This window comes from Xyrauchen texanus, chromosome 16 (assembly GCF_025860055.1).
Source record: "Xyrauchen texanus isolate HMW12.3.18 chromosome 16, RBS_HiC_50CHRs, whole genome shotgun sequence".
NCBI classification, from domain to species: domain Eukaryota; kingdom Metazoa; phylum Chordata; class Actinopteri; order Cypriniformes; family Catostomidae; genus Xyrauchen; species Xyrauchen texanus.
In genome coordinates, this window is record NC_068291.1 from 11,093,751 (window position 1) to 11,098,179 (window position 4,429).

Consider the following 4,429-nt stretch of genomic DNA (forward strand, 5'->3'; position numbering starts at 1 on the left):
TTAAAAAGCTATACTCCTCAAAGTGGTCCGAGATGATCTCGCACAGTGCTTTAGTAACACTGAATGAGGCGAAATTTAACAAGCCGTCAACACTGCCTTTCACTCAGGATGTACAGTGCCTTCACCAGTTCCTTGAGAAGACTGCGTATACGGCATTTCAGAAACTAAATGAGACTGGGTCACCTCAAAGCTACGCAAAACTATCCAAAGCAACGCTCGCCAAAATCATTGTTTTCAACCGCAGACGTGCCGGAGAGGTCTCTAAAATGCCGCTCAAAGGCTTCAAAGAAAGGGACAGCACCTCTCTCCATGATGATGTTGCCATGGGCTTGAGCAAGTTTGAACAGAAACTCTGCAGCCATTTTAGTCGAGTTGAGATCAGGGGGAAAAGGGGAAGAAAGGTTGCGGTTCTTCTCTCACCCGATATGGTTGATGCCCTGACACTGCTGGTCAGCAAGAGAAGTGAATGTGGCGTGCTGGACAATAATGAATTCTTGTTTGCCAGGCCCAACTCCCAGAGTCACTACAGAGGCCCAGATTCTCTTAGGGTCTATGCAAGTGAATGTGGAGCTCAAAATCCAGAGTTTCTCCGATCAACTCATCTGCGTAAGCATGTAGCTACTCTCTCCCAAATCCTTAACCTGAAAAACAACGAATTAGACATGATATTCACGTCCATCGCGACTATTACAGGCTGCCTGAAGCCACTACTCAGCTGGCTAAAATATCGAAGTTACTGCTAGCCATGGAAAAGTGCCGTCTTCCTAATATTCAAGGCAAATCGCTTGATGACATTGAGATTGAAGTTATGTCCATCCTAGTGTCCATCCACTAACTGGTTACCTTAAATTATCCATTTATCACTGTGAAGCTGCTTTGAAACAATCTACGTTGTTAAAAGTGCTATTTAAATGAAGATGACTTGACATGTCCGTCCTAGTGTAGGTAGTACAGTGGATATTTTACACTCATAGGGTGATTTAAGGAAACTTAAATCATGTGATGTACCATGCATCCAGTGAGTACACTGTAGGGTGTAGTCTAATTGTCATTTTTCACAAATTACTTTGAGTACATGTTAAACATGTACTGTAGATGTTTCTCATTTGCAAATAAGTGGTGGTGGTGTAGTGGCTAAAGCACAGGGCTGTTAATCAGCTGTTAATCAGAAGGTTGCTGGTTCAAACCCCACGGCCACCACCATTGTGTCCTTGAGTAAGACACTTAACTCCAGGTTGCTCCGGGGGGGATTGTCCCTGTAATAAGTGCACTGTAAGTCACTTTGGTGGTGGTGTAGTGGGCTAAAGCACATAACTGGTAATCAGGAGGTTGCTGGTTTGATCCCCACAGACACCACCATTGTGTGCTTGAGTAAGACACTTAACTCCAGGTTGCTCCGGGGGGATTGTCCCTGTAATACGTGCACTGTAAGTCGCTTTGGATAAAAGCGTCTGCCAAATGCATAAATGTAAATGTAAATTTCCCTTTTTCTTCAAGATGAGATCAGTATTACAGATTCTGATGCCAGTGATCCTGATGAGAGCGAGTCTGAGGATGATGCTCCTGCTGGAGCTGTAGGTGTCTCCAGTGATTTTGGTATGTGTCAAACAAACATGTTCATAAACTTATTATTATTTCAACCCATCATTTTCATTAGATTATTGGCTTAAAATGCATAAATACAATTATACTGTATTGTGCATATATTGCAACTTTTCTAACAGAACATTATTGAAATTAAGGATCAACCAATAAGTTGATAGTTTTCATGTTCGCCAAAAACAGAAATGACCGATGAACACAAGTTTTAAAAAGCAGCTGTTTAACAGGCTGATATGTAATCTCTAGAATAATATTTTGAATATTTAGTTTGTAATGTCATCAAGATATCTGGTTTATAACCAGTTAACATTGAGTTCTGTAAGTTTAAGTTACATCCGAGTTTCCTGATTGGTATATAACTGATTTCTTCCAGATGTTCAGAAGATGCCCATCGAGGAAGCCACTGAATTTTCGAAAGGTACCTGAGGTTAAATTTGGAACACAACCATCATTGTAAGTACATGTGGTCTCATATAGTTGGAGCTTTCTAATGTATTAATTATTCTGTACAGCGAATGAGAGTGAGGCAGAAATTGAAAACCCACGCAGAGGACAAAAAGCGTGCTGGTCGAATGCGGAAATTAGCGCTGTAATGAAACATTTTAAGGCACATATAAGCAAAGGGAAACTGGCCACACTGACTGAATGCCAGCAGTGTAAGACAGCTGAAGATCCTGTTTTGGCAAGGCGCAGTGCTCAAAACATCAGAGATTTTGTCAGAAATCGTGGAATTAGTTTAAAAAGGAAAGCCCAAATCAAGTAAAGTTACATGTCTTATTTGATGTTGCGCTATTTTGATTATTACTATGCTTGTTTTTTTTCATACTATAGTAAGAAACTTATGGCAACAGTAGTTTGTGAGCAAAAGGCAATTCTGTTAGCATTTCCCCCCCTCATTGTTTTTTCAAACCTGTATGACTTTCTATCTTCAGGGGAACACGCAAGGAGACGTTTAGCAGAATGTTAGGGCCAACCTCAGCAGGAATAGTTACGGACATGAGTTTACTGTATAAACACCTGAGAGAATAAACTCGTGTCCGTATCTCTATTCTCTCAGAAGGTGTTTATACGGTAAACTCGTGTCCGTATCTCTATTCTCTCAGAAGGTGTTTATACGGTAAACTCGTGTCCGTATCTCTATTCTCTCAGAAGGTGTGTATGCGGTAAACTCGTGTCCGTAACTCTATTCTCTCAGGTGTTTATACGGTAAACTCGTGTCCGTATCTATTCTCTCAGAAGGTGTTTATACGGTAAACTCGTGTCCGTATCTCTATTCTCTCAGAAGGTGTTTATACGGTAAACTCGTGTCCGTATCTCTATTCTCTCAGAAGGTGTTTATACGGTAGACTCGTGTCCGTATCTCTATTCTATCAGAAGGTGTGTATGCGGTAAACTCGTGTCCGTATCTCTATTCTCTCAGAAGGTGTTTATGCGGTAAACTCGTGTCCGTATCTCTATTCTCTCAGAAGGTGTTTATACGGTAAACTCGTGTCCGTATCTATTCTCTCAGAAGGTGTTTATACGGTAAACTCGTGTCCGTATCTATTCTCTCAGAAAGTGTGTATGCGGTAGACTCGTGTCCGTATCTCTATTCTCTCAGAAGGTGTGTATGCGGTAAACTCATGTCCGTATCTCCATTCTCTCAGAAGGTGTTTATACGGTAAACTCGTGTCCGTATCTCTATACTCTCAGAAGGTGTTTATACGGTAAACTCGTGTCCGTATCTATTCTCTCAGAAGGTGTGTATGCGGTAGACTCGTGTCCGTATCTCTATTCTCTCAGAAGGTGTGTATGCGGTAGACTCGTGTCCGTATCTCCATTCTCTCAGAAGGTGTGTATGCGGTAGACTCGTGTCCGTATCTATCCTCTCAGAAGGTGTGTATGCGGTAGACTCGTGTCCGTATCTCTATTCTCTCCGAAGGTGTGTATGCGGTAGACTCGTGTCCGTATCTCTATTCTCTCAGAAGGTGTGTATGCGGTAAACTCGTGTCCGTATCTCCATTCTCTCAGAAGGTGTGTATGCGGTAAACTCGTGTCCGTATCTCCATTCTCTCAGGTGTTTATATGGTAAACTCGTGTCCGTATCTATTCTCTCAGAAGGTGTTTATACGGTAAACTCGTGTCCGTATCTCTATTCTCTCAGAAGGTGTTTATACGGTAAACTCGTGTCCGTATCTCTATTCTCTCAGAAGGTGTGTATGCGGTAAACTCGTGTCCGTATATCTATTCTCTCAGAAGGTGTGTATGCGGTAAACTCGTGTCCGTATCTCCATTCTCTCAGGTGTTTATACGGTAAACTCGTGTCCGTATCTATTCTCTCAGAAGGTGTTTATACGGTAAACTCGTGTCCGTATCTCTATTCTCTCAGAAGGTGTTTATACGGTAAACTCGTGTCCGTATCTCTATTCTCTCAGAAGGTGTTTATAAGGTAAACTCGTGTCCGTAACTTTATTCCTGCTGAGGTTGGCCCTAACATTCTGCTAAACGTCTCCTTGCGTGTTCCCCTGAAGATAGAAAGTCATACAGGTTTGAAAAAACATGAGGGGGAGGAAATGCTAACAGAATTGCCATTTCTTTTGGTTGGTCCCTCATAAAAGTTTCTCATGTGATTGGCATCCATTGCATGTTCAGTAAGTTAATATCGATACATTTCAATGCCTGTTTAATAACATTTTAAAATTTGCCTGTTTCAAAATGGCTGTTTTGTCTTTTTTTGGGGGGAAAAGTTTTGAATGATTCAAATCTGGAAAAATGTTCCAAATGGTGTTGCAATTAAAGTACTTATAAAACACACCTGTAATGTAATTTTTTTGTGTATTGTGATCCA

At 41.3% G+C, this 4,429-nt stretch overlaps 1 long non-coding RNA gene across 2 annotated transcripts; it reads left to right on the top strand.

The window, feature by feature from the left end:
* Window positions 1–2,672: 2,672 nt before the first annotated feature.
* LOC127656641 (uncharacterized) lies at window positions 2,673–4,022 on the top strand. Of its 2 annotated transcripts, none has more exons than XR_007972196.1 (4): window positions 2,673–2,754; window positions 2,842–2,933; window positions 3,703–3,794; window positions 3,928–4,022. It is a non-coding gene; the product is annotated as an uncharacterized LOC127656641 (long non-coding RNA). The 2 variants fall into 2 exon arrangements; XR_007972195.1 differs by having other exon boundaries at window positions 2,690–2,754; window positions 2,798–2,933.
* Window positions 4,023–4,429: the final 407 nt, after the last annotated feature.